Genomic DNA, 19,287 nt, shown 5'->3' on the forward strand with positions numbered 1-19,287 from the left:
GGGCCTGATGTCCAGGTGTCCTGCAGCCGCCCCATCACTGAGCCCAGCCCCCATCACTGAGCCCAGCCCCCATCACTGAGCCCAGCCCCCCATTGCTGAGTCCAGCCCCCCATCACTGAGCCCAGCCCCCCATTGCTGAGTCCAGCCCCCATCACCGAGCCCAGCCCCCCATTGCTGAGTCCAGCCCCCCATCACTGAGCCCAGCCCCCCATTGCTGAGCCCAGCCCCCATCACTGAGCCCAGCCCCCCATTGCTGAGTCCAGCCCCCCATCACTGAGCCCAGCCCCCCATTGCTGAGTCCAGCCCCCATCACTGAGCCCAGCCCCCCATTGCTGAGTCCAGCCCCCCATCACTGAGCCCAGCCCCCCATCGCTGAGTCCAGCCCCCCATCACTGAGCCCAGCCCCCATCACTGAGCCCAGCCCCCATCACCGAGCCCAGCCCCCATCACCGAGCCCAGCCCCCCATTGCTGAGTCCAGCCCCCCATCACTGAGCCCAGCCCCCCATTGCTGAGTCCAGCCCCCATCACTGAGCCCAGCCCCCCATCACTGAGTCCAGCCCCCCATCACTGAGCCCAGCCCCCATCACTGAGCCCAGCTGCCCGGCTGATGATCAGGCCTGAAGAGTCTTTTTCTGCCAGAAAACGCAGATCAATGTTCACAGGGACTGTGCGTGGCTGGCACAGCAGAGGTGGCCATTTGCTCCGGAACAAGTGGTGGGACCTTTGCTCTGAGGGCAGAGGGGAGGGCAGCACGCATCTGAGGAGGTGGAGGGGCTGGGACGCAGGAGCAGGAGAGGTGGGACAGGAATAGGGGGTCAGCCGGCGTCCACTGTCACTGGAACAGCCCTGGAGCTGCAGCTTGGATTCAATCCCTCTCGTCTGGAGGGGGGACGGGGGAGCAGATGAACAGGGAGGGAGAAGGGCCATCGTGCCAGAGGGGCCCCACAGGCCAGCCTCCCTCCAAAGCCCCCCTTGTCCTCCAGGTCCCAGAAAACCTTCAGAGTTCTGATAGCTTTCTGTGCAAAACACAATCCGAGTCCGTTTTTAAGGAAATAAACCCAAATCAATATTGTAACGTCATTGTTCAAACATACATTTGAGTGCAAGACTTGTTTGGGGGCCCTGTTCATAGGAACAGATGCCCCCCAGTCTTGCTGGCGTGGTGCCCACCTCGCGAGCATCAACGTCAACGCCCTTCTCGGCTTGGATGCGCCATGGGCCGGGGTTACGGTTGTGGACGTGTCCCCAGGCGGGCTGGCTGCGTCTCAGAGCCCCGACTGTCCTTTAACTGTGAAGAACCACTAACGTCCATCCTGAGCTACAGAGGATGAGGGCTTGTTCCTTCCGTGGGGGCCACGAGCCCCATGTTTCCAGAACGTGACTGTTGACTGTTGGCTCGTTCAGCAGCTAGAGGCCAGGAACCCCAGTGCTCAGGGCGCGTGTACCCATGACGTCCTGGCGCTGCCGGGCTCGCCTCCAGGGGTCTTTTGGGAACCTCGTAGGGTCCCCATCCTTGGACTGTGAGTGGTGCACCCCAGTGGGTTGTGCTGCACCCCAGTGGGTTGTGCTGACATGCGCGTGCGCATTTCCGGGTGGTGCTGGAAGCACCTAGAAGCTGCCCTGCATACCGTCTGCAATCCTGGATTCGTGCTGGAGAGAAGTTCCACCTGCCAACTGAGAAGCATCTCACAGGGGGGAGTCACTGCAGCTTCCTTTATCAGGCACTTATTTATTGATTTATTTTGGTTGCACCCACAGCATATGGAAGTTCCTGGGCTAGGGATTGAACCCAAGCTGCAGCTGCAGCAACCCAGATCCTTCACCCACTGCGCCATGGCGGGAACTCCAGGACTCTTAACATCCATAAAATTCACATGCTCACTGTGACCAAAGTATCAGATTTTTAAAGAAAAATTTAGGAATGCTTGTCCCCAAAATGCACCTGGAATGGGTTCCTCCAGCCTTTTCCACTCGACTTCAGGTTGCCTCTTACCCTTGCCGCTGGGGGAAGCAATACTGTTTGGTTTCGCATAAAAAAAAAAAAAAAACCTGAAAACAAATGAAATTATAATTTTTTAAAAAAGCTTATTAAAAATATTCATTGGGAGTTCCCATCGTGGCTCAGAAGAAATGAATCTGACTAGTATCCATGAGGATTCAGGCTCAATCCCTGGCCTCGCTCAGTGGGTTAAGGATCCGGTGTTGCCATGAGCTGTGGTGTAGGCTGGTGGGTACAGCTCCAATTCATCCCCTAGCCTGGGAACCTCTATATGCCATGGGTACTGCCTTAAAAGACACACACACACACACACACAAAATTCACTGGATATTAAAAAAAGACTCTGGTATTCACCCACCAAAAATCTTTGATAGCTACTGGTGTGAACCAATGGGGCCCAGGCCCCACCCACCCGTCAACAAAACCCTTGGCAACCACGCTGGTGGTTTTCAAGGGCCCAGCCACTGGGAGCGAACCGTCAGGTCAGTGGCTCTTTGAGCAGCTGCCCTGGCTGAGCTTCCCTGGGGGCTGGGGGCCTCCCCACATCCACTCCTGGGGCGGGGGTGGCGGGGGGAGGTAGGCAGCCAGCATCACCTTCGGTCCTGGGAGCTGTGACAGAGGGGAAATGCAGTTACATCCCCGCAAACTCCGGGCTTTCTGGGGACGTCCTGGTTCAATGAGATTCTTCCCCCACATTTTCCTTCCCGTTGGGAGAATTCACAAGCCACCACCAGGTCCAGCACTTTCCTTTTTCTTCCTCCTCTGGAAGGATCTGGAAGGCCCCGATGTACTCCTCTGAAGTAGCCTCTTCCAGCTCGTTAGGGACAGACAAGGGGCCACAAGGCACTAAACCCAAAGTGAGGAAATGATGGCCTTTATTCAGAATTCTCTTTGTGTCTTGGTCAGGTAATAATTTCTTAAAATAACAGAAACAACAATAAAGAGTGAGCCTGTGACTCTCAGCTACCGAGGGGCCCTTGGATTCCTTCCTGGGTGGGTCTCCAGCCCCGCCAAGACTTTCCCGAGCCTCCGGCCAGGGCCATGCGCTCACCGACTGCAGGATGAACTTGCGTCCTTGGAATCCTGCTCCACGCTTCTAGCCCTCCAGAGCCAAAGAAACCCCAGACAACAGATGCGCATACGCAGTGTATAGCAGTAACTCCCCAGCTCTGTTTCTGTGCCATAGTTTACAGTATTTAATTTTATATAATATATATTATTTCTTAGAGCATTTTTGATACCCCATATTCTGTTTACACAGCTCAAAAACTGCTCAGTGATTCTCTTGTTTATTAAAGCACCACTACTCTAGAGAACGGCATCTACCGTGGCAACACTGAGCACCCGTCCTATTGCTGCTTCTGGTCCATTGGTAGACTACCTATGGATGCTTATCCTGGGCTTCATCACTGCATCTGTCCTGGCCTTCTCCGTGGGAGCCAACAATGTAGCAGCTTCTTTTGGTTCAGCTGTGGGGTCAGGTGTCCTGAAGCAAATGCAGTGGGCGATGAACTTTGGGTGAGTGAAATGGGACAGCCTTCCATGTTCATCTGTCTACCTCTTAACGGAATAAAAAAACTGCCTACCGGAGTTCCCGTCGTGGCGCAGTGGTTAACGAATCCGACTAGGAACCATGAGGTTGCGGGTTCGGTCCCTGCCCTTGCTCTGTGGGTTAACGATCCGGCGTTGCCGTGAGCTGTGGTGTAGGTTGCAGACGTGGCTCGGATCCTGCGTTGCTGTGGCTCTGGCGTAGGCCCGTGGCTACAGCTCCGATTCAACCCCTAGCCTGGGAACCTCCATATGCCGCGGGAGCGGCCCAAGAAATAGCAACAACAACAACAAAAGACAAAAGACAAAAAAAAAACCTGCCTACCATTTTTAGAGGAAAAAAAGAATGAGCCTGTGGCAGGTGCACACCTGAGCTCATGGATTAATGTCACCATGGAAATACGACGTAAACAGGAAAACCTCTTCCAGGGGTTTTATTTTATTTCCATGATTTTATTTGTATGTCAACAAACTCAACTGCAGGACCCTATTCATTTGGCTTTTCTTATCTCAAAAAACTTAGTATCTTATAGATGCTTACAATCAGGTACAAATGCTATGACGTAGAATAAATAGAACCACTGGATTTCCAGGGACACTAAAACACCCCTCAGGGAGTTCCCACTGTGGCTCAACAGTGACAAACCCAACCAGCATTATGAAGATGCAGCTTCGACCCTGGCCTTGCTCAGTGGGTTAAGGATCCGACGTTGCCGTGAGCTGTGATGTGGGTCCCAGATGAGGCTCGGATCCCAGGGAGCCATGGCTGTGGCGAAGGCTGGTAGCTAAGGCTCTGATTTGACCCCTAGCCTGGGAACTTCCATATGCCATTTAAAAAAAAGAAAAGAAAAAGAAAAAGAAAGGGCGTTGCTGTGATCACCCAGTTTTCCACCCAGTTTTTCCGACTGTCCCTCTTAGAATTTCAAATGGGACAGGACTGTCTGTCACCTTTAGATGGTAGCACCGCAGTTGATACCGAAAACTTGCATGTTTACTCTTCAATTATCTTTTACATCCATCTTTACCTAAAGTATTAAGTAGCTCGATAAGAAGGTGATCTGACGATGTCTCAACTTGGCAGCAGGAAAGCTGGTAACTAACAAGTCAATTCTCTGTGGTGCCCACAGCAGCCAGAGACACGCAGAGCTGTTCCCCTTGCTGCCAGGATGTGATGTCAGCGGGGGGGGGGGGGGGGGGCTGGGCCCTGGAAAGGGCAGGGGAATTGGAAGATTATTGCTTTGGTATCAGATCCTGGTAGAATTAACACTATAATTCATATTTCATGGCTTCCTCTAGGCGTAACCTGCAGCTCTGTTAGCCTCTGGACGGCTTCTAGAATCCTCAGAATGTGGGGTCGCTGGGCGGTTTTCCCAGCTTTTGGACGTGAGCAGTCAAGAGTTACTTGGGCAGGAACTACACACTTAGTCCAATTATTAAACACAAATAAACAACTTTTTAACTTTGGTTTTCATTGTGCATTTAAGTAGGAAAATAGGGAACGCAATTAGCGTCCTTTGGTGTCAGAAGTAGAAACCAGCTCTGCTTCAACTTGAGCAAAAAGAGAGTTGTGAGAAGGTTATGGGAGCTGGAAGGGGGGTGGCGACAGAGGGGAGGGACGGGGGAGGGACAGTCTTCCAGCTATAAAATAAATGAGCGGGGGATGAGGAAATAGTCCATAACACTGGAACGACATTGTATGGTCACCTATCGTGGTGACCATTTCACAATGTATAAAAATATTGTTGTACCTCTGCAATAATAATAGGTACAATAATATTCTATTATAGGCTGCTGAGTCCATCACACTTCAATTAAAAAACAGAAAGAATGGGAGGGAAAGCGGAGGAAGCAGGCTTTGGAGAGGGCAGGGACCCAGGCAGTGGGGACGAGCGGGAATCCAATGATTGGGGATGGATGGGTGGCTCGCGTGTCGCTCCCTGCAGGACACAGATTTTGGGGTGAGGGCAGCTTTCACCTCGCACAGTGGGGGAGGGCAGAGGGGAGGATGAGGCGTCTGGTCATAGGAGGGCGGGGTGGAAGCCTCCGGTCACTGCAGCTCAGGGACTCGGAGCACCTGCTTTGCCCCAGGCTCTTATGTGCATTGTCACAGGCGGTGACCACATGCCTTCACTTCCCAAAGCCACATGTGTGCTGCACTAGTCTGGGATCTCTTGGTGCATCCCTGAGAGTCCTTGCGTGGCTTAATTCTGGTGGTGGGAGACCTCAATACGGGGGGCTAGGAGTCAGCGACAGATGAACCCCAAGGGGCCTGAGTGGTGATGGACAGTGAGCCCCCAGGGAGGTGGGGGGACCGGGCAGATCCCTGGGGGCTTGCAGGGCCTTGGTGAGGAGGCGGTAGGTAGTTCTAGGGGGCTTCTTGCTGTTTAAGGGAGTCTCACCAGCAATGGGTGATTCAGCTTAAGGACTTCTGTGCTTCAGTCACAGCCAGCCCCCCACGCTCCCCAGGAAGGACCAGGCGTCTGTAAGTGCCATCACATCTCTGGGGACTGTCCCCTAGCTCAGCCAAGCCCTCTGAGGAGGAAGAAAGGCGGCTCAGGTGTCAGCTAAGTTGCTGTTCTTTTTCAGTCATAGCTTAAGGGATTTTGAAATGCATTTTAAAAGGTAATTAAACACTGGGAGTTCCCGTTGTGGCTCAGTGGTAACAAACACTACTAGTATCCATGAGGATGTGGGTTCAGTCCCTGGGCTTGCTCAGTGGGTTAAGGATCTGGCGTTGCCGTGAGCTGTGGTGTAGGTCACAGATGTGGCTCGGATCTAGCATTGCTCTGGCTGTGGTGTAGACTGGCAGCTGTAGCTCTGATTTGGCCCCTAGTCCAGGAATTTCCATATGCCACAGGTGCAACCATTAAAAAAAAAAAAAAAGGTGGAAAATGGGATTTCCCTGCCGGCTAAGGTTAAGGATCCAGTGTTGTCACTGCTGTGGCTCTGGTTACTGCCGTGGCATGGGTTCGATCCCTGGCCCGGGAACTTCTGCATGTTGTGGGTGTGGCCAAAAAAAAAAGGGAGAAAATAAACAGCATTCATGATTCTTTTATCCAAACGGATATCTTCTCTTTGATCATCTGTGTGTATTTCCCTCTTAGAATCTAAGCAAATATAAAAAGAGCTACTTGAAAATTAACATGAGGATTCTCTCACCTTATTCAATATTCTCCTACCACATGATCTTATTGGCTGTGTAGTTTTCCCCTATTACCATAATTTTTAAAACGAATTCCCTAAACAAGCATTAAGTTTGCCCTTCCTTTGGGACGCATCATAAATACGACTTCAGTGAGGGGCTGGGCCCTCCAGTATTTCCTACTTATGAACTGAAAATTACACTTTGGTGAACAGTAATTCAACCTGGCCAGTCTGCTCCTGACTGCTGCTCACGTACAGTCTCACAGGCTTCGAGGATGGAGGGAAGGAGGTTTATAGGTTTTTGGGTTTTGTTTGTTTTTTTAGAGTTGCAGGTGTGCTACGTGGAAGTTCCCAGACGAGGGGTCGAATCGGAGCTGCAGCTGCTGGTCTACACCCCAGACACAGCAACTCGGGATCCAAGCCTCCTCTGTGACCTATACCACAGCTCACGGCAATGCTGGATCCTTAAGCCACTAAGGGAGTCCAGGGATCAAACCTGCGTCCTCATGGATACTAGTCTGGTTCGTTTCCACTGAGCCATAAGGGAAACTCCAGTTTTATAATCAGTAAAGAAACCCCTTCCAGGGAGTTTCCGTCGTGCCTCAGTGGAAACAAACCTGACCAGCATCTACGAGGACATGGGTTTGATCCCTGGCCTGGCTCAGTGGGTTAAGGATCCAGCATTGCTGTGAGCTGTGGTGTAGGTCACAGACTCGGCTCAGATCCTATGTTGATGTGGCTGTGGTGGAGATCAGAGGCTACAGCTCCAGTTCAACCCCTAGCCTGGGAACCTCCATATGCCATGGGTTCGGCCCTAAAAAGAAAAGAAAAGAAAAGAAAAGAAACCCCTTCCAAACAGTTTTACTCTCTCCATGTCAGATCAGCCCTGTGACCCTCAGAGCAGCGGGGAGGCCCCCACCTCTCACTCTGGGGTAACTGCTCACTTCCCAGCTGAAGCCAACACATTACGTGCAAACGGAAGTGACTTCGGGCTGTGTTCCCTCCCACGGGGACGGGAGAGGGATGGGGGCCACCCACACGTTCCCCGACCCCAGATCTGCCCTAGTCCCACACCTTACCCTCCTGGTGCCAGGATCCTGGCCATGAAAGCACCTGAAAGGATGGACTGACGTGCCTGACGGACCGTAAAGAGGAACGGAGCTCGAGCTCCACAGCTCCTGAGCCCAACGAGGTATCATGGGCCCCACAGTTAGTTTAATTCTAAGTATCACAAGTGCGTGCAGCTTATCAAAATGCAAACACATGGCATGTTCCCGAATGCTCACTGATTTCCAGGCAAGACCAGATCCAGAAGCTCGAGGAGCTTTCTTGGAGGAAAGAACCTAAAAAGAGCAAGAAAATTCAGAAGCTTTGGGGAGTTCCCGTCGTGGCGCAGTGGTTAACGAATCCGACTAGGAACCATGAGGTTGCGGGTTCGGTCCCTGGCCTTGCTCAGTGGGTTAAGGATCCGGCATTGCCGTGAGCTGTGGTGTAGGTTGCAGACGCGGCTCGGATCCCGCGTGGCTGTGGCTCTGGCGTAGGCCGGTGGCTACAGCTCCGATTCGACCCCTAGCCTGGGAACCTCCATATGCCGCGGGAGCGGCCCTAGAAAAGACAAAACAAAACAAAACAAAACAAAAACTTCAAAAAAAAAAAAAAAGAAAATTCAGAAGCTGGCACAAACCGGCAATAAATTCCAATGTGAACTGGGCAGTGGTTGGTGCAGTGAACGGTAAATGAGAACCGGGGTGCTGGCGCAGGGCCTCGGAGGCACCACGGTCGCCAGGCACTGTGGCTGTGTTGTGACAACGACTGTAGAGACGCGGGGCCTGGACTTGCCTGGACTGGAACCGCGCACCCTGGGACCGGCCATCTGGAGCCTCACCCTGAGCTAGCGCATGCGCAGAGAGGGGTGATGGGGGGGCACCGAGGTCAAGGTCAGGGTCAGGGGTGGGGTGAGAAGGGGGAAAGGCCGAGACGGTGGAGACAGCGGAGGTGGAGGAGATGCGAAGGACAGGGGGACGGGCGCCTCCACCAGTCCTGGCACCGTTCTCCCGGTGGGGCCACCTGCGCGCCTTCTGTGTTGTCCCAGGAAGGACCACCGGCCTGACTGTTTCCCTAGGGAATTGAGAAGTGGTTAAAACCCTGCCTGAAAATGCTGCAGAGGCTTGTAAGGGCTCTTTATTTAAAATAGCACCACAGAAAAACAAACATCACATTGTCTGATGGCTTTTGGATTTGTTTGCAAAAATAAAGCTAGCCATGGAGATCAAATTGTTAGATACCCTCCAATTTTCGTGAAAGAGTCAAGAAAAAAAGGAAACGCATTATATTCTTGAATGCTCTTGGCAATAGCATGGGGGAGTTTTTGCTCGCTTGTTTGTTTTTTGTCATTAAAATGACTTTTAAGGGGCACGACTATTACCTTATTTTTTTCCTTCCCGGTTGAGTAAATAGCTATTCTGTGTCATGAATGAGTGACGTGTTCAGCTCTGGCTTCCCTGGAGAGTTAGAAACAAAACAAAACAAAACAAGAGCCCACGTCCAGTGATTCTGAACCCCGGGGGCCTGGGCATCAGGCTGAAGTCCCCTGGCGACTGCGGCCAGAGTTGGGAACCTTTGACTAAAACTGTGCTTCTCACATATGCACCCCTGCTCCCCATGCGGTTATTTACGTCTATCCCATGCACGTTTTTTTCTTTTTTTCTTTTTCTTTTTTAGGGCCACACCCACAACACACGGAGGTCCCCAGGCTAGGGGTTGAATTGGAGCTGCCACTGCCGGCCTCCAGCAACGTGGGCTCTGAGCCGAGACCGTGTGCTGCACCACAGCTCAGGGCAACACCGGATCCTTAACCCACGGAGCGGGACCAGGGGTTGAACCTGTGTCCTCACGGATACTAGTCGGGTTCGTTTCTGCTGTGCGGCGACGGGACCTCCTCTGTGCGGATCCCGTTTCATTCCTTACCATCCTTGGCAGAGGAGAGACCTTGGACTCGCAGGTGCCAGGAGAGCGCCACATTCGCTGTGTGACCCAGGGCCTGGAAGAGACGCAGAGAAATTTCAGTTCCCTGCATGAAAACCCCAGCAAGCAGCTCTCTGGCTTTTGGTTCATGTTGACGCTTGTCCAAGACAACGGGGAACAAACCCCGGCATTTTACTGAACCGAGCAGCCCAGCCGCCTCCAGCTGGTTCAGGGTGTGGACGGGATGAGCCCCCTCAAAGTCTGGAGGCTCAGGGCCCGAGAGAGTAACTGGACTCCCTGCCTCGGGCAGGCCAGGCCCTTCCGGTCGCCTTTAGAAATCAGGGGACGGAGTTTACAGGAGGGGTGAGCCGTCGCTAGCAGGCCAGGGCGTTAACACACGGCCAAGTCGGACGCACCTGGGGAGGGATGTCTGTTCTCCACGTGGACACGTGACCTTGGAGGTCAGTGGCCCAAGTCACAGCTACCAGCCAATCCCGGACACTGAAGCCCAGGGCTCCCGCCTGCCTTCTCTCGGGAGGGGCAGCAGGGCCGTGAGGGGTCTCACTCGCCCCCACGGCTGGCGGAGCTCCTGCCAAGGTCTTCCTTCTGCCCAGAAGGGACTCCTTCCTGGCCCAGACCATCTCCCGCCTTGCAGCAGAACACATGCTCTTATTAAATGTTTTCCTGCTGGTGCCAAAGAGGAGTCAGCGATTTAGTAAAATGTCAGCCTCGACTTTCTGACCAGCCTGCCCAGGAATGACGTGCATCCTTAGAGGAACAGCCCCTGGCTCCCCCTTCATCCCCACTGGAGGCCATCCCAGCATTTGTGCAGAAAGGAAGGTGTTGCAGCTTCCAGCTCCTGGTCCTGCCGTGACTGGGTCACACTTGGGGAGGCTGTCCTCGGGAAAACCGAGCCTGACTTTGCCCTCTGTGTCCACAGCAGGTGGCGGACCCTTCTCACGCTGGCGGGGCCCTCACCTTTCCCCCTCTCTGCTAGTGGCTCCCCAGGGTCCCTCTCATGAACCAGTGATGTTTTGGTTACTGGACAACAGAGGAAGTGAGATTCCGGTTCCAGAAATGGAGCCGTGCCTGCCTGGCCCGGCTCTTCATTTGTCTGGAACTGTCTGTAGGACGGGCCTCGATGGAGCTCGGACCCACAGGAGCCAGGCGGCCACTGGGCAGGTGGGTGGAGCTCCCGTGGAGCCCACAGCACGGCCCGAGGAGCAGGCCCTCGGGAATGTCTTGACCAAGGTCCCTTGAGCTGGTCTGGACCCTCGCCTGGAGGAGGACACTTTCCGAGAAGAGGGAACACCTGCTCGTGGTTCTTGGTCCCTAACCCAAGGCCAAGGCCTGAGGGTCAGGGAGCTGGTGACCAGGAGGACACTGTCCCTGGTGCTCTGAGTGTCCCTCTATAGGAACTGGCTCTGGGTGTTTCCTCTGACCATCAGTTTAGTGAGAGGGGCTTCCTGAGCCCTCGGGGGGAGGCTGCCCTGGGCCCCCTGACCAGTCTGTCCCTCCCAAAAACCCAGGGGGCTGTTGGTGGAGGTGGAGTGACAGAACACCCCCCATGTCACCAAGGGTGAGGTAGACAGGGTGCGGGGGTCACCGAGGACCCCAGGGCCCCAGGGGCAGGGCCAGCCGTGAAAGAGCTGGTCGAGTCCAGAAAGACTGTGGCTTCTCCTCCTCTGCCCGCTCTGGGCACCAGTCTCAAGGGTCAGAAGGAGCAGCTGGTGAACAGAGAGTGGGGTGCAGCTGCCCTGAGCTCCCATCACCGGCTGGACTAGGCAGGAGGGGCCTGGGGAGAAGCCCTGTCTCTGAATGAAGGTGGAGCCAAGTTACCTCGGAGGGAGTCACAGTTACTGTAGCAGAGGCACCAACATCCAGCCCCACCAGGCTCCTCGGCCTGCTCAGTGCCTGCTGCCAGCATGGTCACAGGGTGTCACACCATGGCCAGAGGGTGGTCGCAGCACGGTCATAACATGGTCACAGCATGGTCACTGCTGTGTGGAGAGGAGGATGCTGGGCCCCAAGCTTCGTGGTGGCAGTGGCCTGGGTACCATGCCACGTGGTGCTCCCGCCTGGTTCGACATTCTCTCCAGCCCCGGTCCATCTGTCCTGCCCGCCACTCTCCACAGTCCCCGAGAGACTGGGTCTCCTTCAGTCCAGCAAGCCCAGGAGGCGTCCCGGACCGTGTCTTCACGCCCCTCAGCCCGTCGGTGGCGAAGCTGTGTGGACCCCCTCCCAGCTATCTCCCAGTTCATCCTCCCTCCTGCTCCTGGAAGCTCCCGGGCTCCCACCTTCTTGCCCCGGGACAGGCTCCACCCAGACGCGCCCTGTCCGCTCCATCCCACACCAGTGCTCTCAGCCTCTCACAGTAGGGTCACCAGGGGACTTTGAAAACCTATGGGGGGAGTTCCCATTGCGGCTCAGTGGTGAACGAATCTGACTAGGAACCATGAGATGGCGGTTCCATCCCTGGCCTCGCTCAGTGGGTTAAGGATCCGGCGTTGCCGTGAGCTGTGGTGTAGGTTGCAGATGTGGCTCAGATCCTTTGTTGCTGTGGCTGTGGTGTAGGCTGACAGCTACAGCTCCGATTGGACCCCTAGCCTGGGAACCTCCATATGCCTCGGGTACAGCCCTAGAAAAGACAAAAAACAAAAACAAAACAAACAAACAAAACAACCTATTGGGGAGTTCCTGTTGTGGCTCAGCGGTAACGGATCTGACTAATATCTATGAGGACGTGGGTTTGATCCCTGGCCTCACTCCGTGGGTTAAGGGTCTGGTGTTGCTGTGAGCTGTGGTGTAGGTTGCAGATGCAGCTCAGAGCTGGCATTGCTGTGGCTGTGGTGTAGGCCGGCGGGTGCATCTCCAAGTGGACCCCTAGCCTGGGAACCTCCACAGGCCACAGGTGCACCCCCCCAAATATAAAATAGAATAAAACCTGTCAGGGGGGCTTCTCTCCAGATGAAGTAAATCAGAACGTGCGGGGAGAGCCTCCGACTTGGTGATGGTCTGGGGAGCTCCCGGGTGGTGCTTGGGCAGCCGGGTTGGCCTCGGCGTCCAGCCGCAGGTGTGGTCCTGGGAGCATCTCCCGGCCCAACCTGCTGAGCACACAGCCTGCAGTGGGGCTGGGACCCGGGTTTCAACACACTCTTAGGGGTCCTGCATGCAGATGGCGAACAGGTGTCACCGCCTGGGGCCTTCAGACACCAAAGACGACACCTCAGCTCCCCAGACCTGTAGAAGCTTCCGTCCCTGAGGGACAGGGGCTCGAGACCCTTCTGGATGCCTCTCACGCGCCTTAGGCTCCAGCTGTCTGGACCAAGCACACCTCTGACATGGGTCCCCAGGGCTTTGCGGGTGGCACCTGCTGACTCCCTGTTCAGAGGTGCCCTGCCCCCCAGAACCCCACGCCTCGGTCTCCTCCTCACCCACAGGAGGCGCCGGCAGAGCCGAGCTGGGGGTCTGGTCCCCAGTGGCCGGCAGGTTCATGGACCAGCTGAGCTGTTCCGTGTCTCTCCAGCCTCAAGCCCACGGGCCGCACGGGTGAATCTGGCCCGCTGACAAGTGACTTGGATTTCAGGCCTTGGGGACCTGCCTCAACAAAGGCAACTTAGACCGGACACGTCACGATCCTGAGCCCCCGGCCCCTTCCCGAGGGGGACCGCCGGTCTGGGTCCACTCAGCCCAGTGCCACTACCTCTGTGCTTCAAGGGGTCCCCCGGACATCCATGACCAACTCCTTTAGGTCGTGTGTGTGTGTGTGTGTGTGTGTGCGCGCGCGCGCGCGCAGGTGCATCGTGAAAGGAGAACAACCCGTGTGTGAACTCTGACGCTGACCCAGGACCCAGCCCTGCGCAGATGTGACCCCCGCCCCCCACCGCTGCGTCTCTGGACCCAGACGGGCCGTCTCCCCTCTCCCTGCAGCTCCGTGTCCGCCGAGGTCCATCACGCCACTGCCTTGTGCGCCCCCCCGATTTCCCAGTGTTCAGAGAGACACAGCTGCAAACAACTGGCAGCTCAGAGCTTTCCTCGCCGAGCGTCAGCTTTATTCCCTGCTTACAGGGCCAGCTGAGTGTGGTCGCACTGGGGGGACCAGCCCCACATCTCGGTGACATCTGTGTCACATCAGCCACAGGCCAGGCTCCCCCCCTCCCCAGAGTCTCCCTGAGACGGGGCTGACAGCCGCCTCCCAGGGACACATCTTAGGGCAGAGAAAGAACTGCGGTGCAACCTGGGGACGGCCCTGCGGGGTCACAAGGGCCGAGTCCCAGTGCCTGACAGCGGGGTGGGGTGGGGGCGGTTCTGGGGGGGATGGGCGGGACAGATGGCAACTCCAAAACAAAGGGGACCGTCCACTGTGGTGGTCCCCTCCTTGGAGAGGAGGTGCTTCTCTTCCAAAGGGAGAATACACCCCTTCCTCCCCAAGGGAGACCCTCCCCACCCCCCCCCACCCCCGCCCCCAGGCTCCGCTTCCAGGACACAGGATTCGCAAATCCCAGCGGGCGGTGCTGCAGGGGCAGCTGGACTGGAAGGTTCCTAGATCAGCTCCTGCTGCCTCTCCCAGAAGTGGGTCCCCGGCCAGGCTCTCAGGCTTTTGGCTCAGGCTTCTGGAAAGTTCTGCCTTTCCCTGGCAGGGATGCACCCAGGGGAGGGGTGACAGAGAATGGCAAACAAAGAGCTCGCTCCACCACCCCGAGCTTTGCTCCCTTCTCAGTGTTGCTGAAACTTGGCCTCTGTCCACTGGTGCCGAAGAGAGATGCGGAGACAGCGTTTGGGGCAGAGAAAAAAAATAGCTTTATTGCTTCACCAGGCAAAGGAGGCCACAGCAGGCTGATACCCTAAAGACTGTGCCATCTTTTGGGAAAGATTAGGAGGTGGTTTTATAGTTTGGGAGTGAAAAATAGGGCCGCAGAGAAGGATCCGGATAGATCCGGGCTCAAATTCTTCTTCAAAGCTGGTGTTGAGTGGCCCTGGGACTGGTTCTGGTGGTTCTGGAATGAGATGTCTTCACCAAGTTAACGTCTTCCATGTGTTGGGGTGTTCGCTCTGCAGAGGAGCTCAAAGATGCTATTACGTGAGTCCCTGGAGGAGGAGCCCGGACCCGCCCCAAGGCTGCCCTGTTGCTTCCTGACAGTTCTTCCTCCGTCTCTGCATCCCGGCCTTGCCCTGATTAGCACCTCTTAGAACCTGCCCCTTGGAATTCAGGGAAGGACGTGGAGGCTGAATGAGGCCTACTTCCTAAAAATAAGAAGTGGTGGGGAGGTCCCGTCGTGGCTCAGCAGAAACAAATCCGACTAGTATCCATGAGGATGCGGCTTTGATCCCTGGCCTTGCTCCGTGGGTGAAGGATATGGTGTTGCCATGAGCTATGGGGTAGGTTGCAGACTCGGATCCCAAGTTGCTGGGGTTGTGGTGTAGGCTGGCAGCTGTAGCTCTGATTCTCCCCCTAGCTGGGGAATTCCATATACTGCAGGTGCGGCTCTAAAAAAAAATATATATATAAAAATAAAAAAAAAAACTGAAAAAAGAAGAAGTGGGGGCCACAGAAAGGCCTTTGTGCCCAGGAGCCCACAGGGCCCTGCTGGGTTTCCTCAGTACTTCTGAATCTAAAACACAGATGGGTTCTTGTCTTGGCCAGAGACATTGAGTTCAATTTCCTTGAAGGGGCCATGAAGCCCAACAATAGGCCAGAAATGGATTTATTAAGAGAGGATGATTTTGAGGGTGCAAGCCTGGCGGGCGAGGATTAGGTGGGCTGCGTTTTTATGATCCAAGAAAAGACTTGTCCTCTTCCTCATTCTTCGAGTAGACGCCAGGCTTCCATCACCAGCTCCTTTGTACCCCGTGAGCGAGTCTTTGACCCTCTGAGGTCCCACCGGGACTGTCCTGCCGCTTCTTCAGATCGGCAGAAGGGGGTCAGGAGGCTGCGATATCTTGACTCGCCTCGGGTTTCCATACAGTGAGCGTCTCCTCCTCTGGAATGGCCTCTTTCCCTGAAATTCCTGTCCTTGCTCCGAAGGACCAACATCTTGCCGAACTTGAATGCAGGTCTCATTTTACCTTTTACCTAATGACCTGAGGCCCATCTGGTGCTTTTATCTGTGGTTTTATAGTTAAGCAAGGCTGCTTTGTTCCACAACATTCTGATAGCTTTCTGGCTCAATCGCTAACTTAGAGTGGTCGCCCACAGTTTCCCTCTCTGTCTGGGGTCCCCTGTGGGGACTTTTCTACAGCTGCCTGGGTAACCAACCCTGTCACTTCCATTTGGTGCTTTTTTCCCCCCTGAAGATTATTCTGTTAGAAATGAAATAGTCATCCAATTTCCCACAAACTATTACTCCCATAGACGCATCAATTATTTTATAGATTTTCTTGTTCTCAAGTTCGCTGTGGTGAAGAATCAGGTTTTGTCTATTTTCAATTTCTTTTTAAAAGACCTACAAAAGGCAAGGCAATTTTTGGATCATTGATTTAACATATGCAACATTTCTACCCTCAGTTTTTCTAAAACATTTCAAATTCCTCGCTGTCCGTGTCTGTGTTTATCTCTCGGGGACCACATTGGAGCATCTTTGTTCCGAAGAAAGCCCTTTGTTTCTCTGCGTGTGTTTGCATGTGTGCATAATGATTAGAATCTTCTAGCTGTGGCCTCTTTACAATCAGGAGACTCTGCTCAGCTCCTGGCAGACTGAAGGAGAGCATTTATCCCGATGAGGAGGCTTGCGTATCTTTCTGGACCTTTTATTTTTTTCAGGTTTCACTGTATTTCTATCTGAGGCCCCACTCTGCCTCATATTCCTCCCCGCTGTTTTCAGTTCAGTGCTTAGTTTCACAGTGTGTCCATTCATCCTCTGCTCAAGTCACGTGCACAAGCACAGGTTGTCAGGTTTAATCCCTGGGCACCTGTACACACCACGTCCCCCATCCCTTCGCGGGGTCATCTTCCTTTTTTGTGACTCTGTTTTGGAAAATACTTCCTTAGCTTTGGGAAGAGGCTCTGATCTCGTTCATCTTGGGTTTGCTCTGAAAAGCCGGTGAGGCAGTCCAGGGGCAGGCTGTTTTCTGCCCTCCGTCCTGCCCCGTCCATGATGCTCTGCAGCCTCTGGAAGGGGGTGCCGTCGGCCCAGGGTTCCTGGTTTTATGTTACCATGTGACTTTCTTCCTTTCCTTCTTAAGGATGACAGGTGTTGAACAAATATTTATTGAGTTCCTTCTAGTGCCAGACACACTGAGGAACAAGCACTGTGCCAATTAGATGCTTGGCGACAAACAGTAGAAACAAATTCTGAATAATCTAAGCAAAAAAAAAAAAAAAAAAAAGCAGAGCAGGTGTGGGCAAAGTCACGAAGGGGGAGAGTGACCGAGGGCCACTACGGCCACCACAGCTCCTCCAGCCTGCTGGTGCCCCACTGCATTCGGCTGCCACTCATTCTGCGCCACCAGGTCAGGAATCCTAGTTCAAGCAAAACCTCCTGACTGGGCAAGGGCAGGGCTCGGCCCCCTGAAAGCTGCCAGGACCTGGGATTTGGGCAGAAGTGGGCCAGAGCTTCAGCAGAGCAGGGTGAGTATGGACGGACCAACAGGGCGGGTGGGGTGGGGGGGTCCTGTTGACTGTGTGTGTCTCCCTCCACCCCCCCCCTCCAGTTCTCTGGGACATCAGCAGGTGGTGTCCTGCGAAGGGGACACAGCCTCCTCTTTCAGGCCGAGGCGCCCAGGTGCTGGGTGGGTGGCCCGCCCCGTGCCCTGGGGGGTGCTGAGCAGCACCCAGGCCTCTCCTCACCCTCAGTTATCCACGCGGTCCTGCCTGCGGTCCCCACCCCCAGCCCCCTCTGGGTTAGCGTGTAGGTTCCGAGCCCACGGCTGAGCTCCAGCAGCAGAAAGGCTGCGATGTGAGGTCAGACCCTGTGTGGTTAACAACTTTCCCAGCTGATTTTACACACCTTAGGGTGTGGGTGCCGGGAAGAGGTGGGGCGATTCGTGAGTGGGGGCGGAAGGGCGATTCGAAAGGTCGCCCTGGGAGGCCGAGGGCCTGGGGAGGGCCAGGTGGGAGGGGGTGGGGGCTGGGACAAAGGCCCGTGGTGGACGTGGAGCAGAAAGAGCAGAAACCTCTCGGTGGGGTGGATGTCACAAGGCGAACGCCCTGATCGCAGCCCTGGGGGAGGTGGGTCCCGCACCCCAGTCTGCGGACCCACAGCGGGGCCGACGCCGCACGAGATGGGAACGCGGGAGAATGAGCTCAGATTTGAACATGCGGGGCTTCAGGGCTGAGAGGGCCCTCCGTGCGTGTGAGTGGGGAGTTGGGGTGCGGGGCCTTCGGCATCCGGGTGGTCGCGGTGTCAGGACCCAGAGGGCAGGGCCGAGCCCCGGCAGCCCAACCCTTGTGGGCAAGTGGGAAGATGGGTGACAGTGGCGAGAGGGGCCTGCAGAGGCAAAGGAGGGTTTTTGTTGGTTTTCGTAGCTTTTTGTGGTATCATTGGCATATAATATATGACAGTGTGTAAACCCATATAATTTGATACGTTTTAAATACGTTTTTATTGGAGTATAGTTGACTTACAGAGTTGTGTTTGTTTCAGGTGTGTAGCAAAATGAATCAGTTATATAGATGTACATAAATCCATTCCTTTTCGATTCTTTTCCATAGAGGTTATTATGGAATATTGAGATTTCCCGGGGCTGTACGGCAGGTCCTTGTAGGTATCTATTTTATGTATAGCAGTGTGTATATGTTAATTCCAAACTCCTATTTTATCCTTTCCTCCGTTTCCCCTTTGTTAACCATAAATTTGATCTCAAGATCTGTGAGGGGAGTTCCTGTTGTGGCCCAGCGGTAATGAACCCGACTAGCATCCATGAGGATGTGGGTTCGATCCCTGGCCTTGTTCAGTGGGTTAAGGATCTGGTGTTGCCGTGAGCTGTGGTGCAGGTTGCAGACTCAGATCGGATCCCAAGTTGCTGTGGCTGTGGTGTAGGCTGGCAGCTGCAGCTCCAATTCGACCCCTAGCCTGGGAACTGCCACGTGCCACAGGTGCAGCCCTAAAAAGCAAAAAGCAAAAAAAAAAACTGTGTCTGTTTTTATTTTATTAATAAGTTCACTTGTCTTATTTTAAAATTAGATGTCATACATATAAGTGATGTGGTTAATATATTTGTTTTTCTCTGTCTGACTTCACTTAGTATGAGAATCTCTAGGTCCATCGATGTTGCTGCAAATGGCATTATTTCATTCCTTTTTTACGACTGAGTAATATTCCATTCTATATATGTACCACATCTGTTTTATCCATTCCAACCTTGGTGCATTTTGACATATGTATGCACCTGTGAAACCACTGCCATGTTCCAAACGGTAAATGCATCATTGCCTCCTCCACGCCAACCCCCCTGTGTCCTTTTGGAAATCCCCCACCTTGTCCTTTTGCACTGCCCTCCCCTCATCACCCCAAAGCAATCACTGATTAGCTTTTGGTCACAATAGATTAGTCTGCACTTTCTAGATTTCTACCCAAGAGGAATCTTCCAGGATGCACTCTTTTTTATCTGTTGTTGTTTTTTCCTCGCAGAGAATCAGTCTAGTGGCAGGATGTTGGGTGTAGCAATAACTTAGCCCTTGTCACTACTGCAT

The 19,287-nt window shown here is 54.2% G+C and overlaps 1 protein-coding gene across 2 annotated transcripts in view; it reads left to right on the forward strand.

Moving 5' to 3' along the window:
- The first annotated feature begins 17,002 nt into the window (after nt 1-17,002).
- The window catches only part of LOC125121487 (uncharacterized), an 84,837-nt gene continuing 82,552 nt past the window's right edge, over nt 17,003-19,287 (forward strand). For both annotated transcript variants that reach the window (XM_047769765.1, XM_047769766.1), the window contains exon 1: nt 17,003-17,223. The gene's annotated coding sequence lies outside the window, so the exon portion shown is untranslated. The remainder of the gene's footprint in view (nt 17,224-19,287) is intronic.

Source organism: Phacochoerus africanus, chromosome 2, assembly GCF_016906955.1.
Source record: "Phacochoerus africanus isolate WHEZ1 chromosome 2, ROS_Pafr_v1, whole genome shotgun sequence".
NCBI classification, from domain to species: domain Eukaryota; kingdom Metazoa; phylum Chordata; class Mammalia; order Artiodactyla; family Suidae; genus Phacochoerus; species Phacochoerus africanus.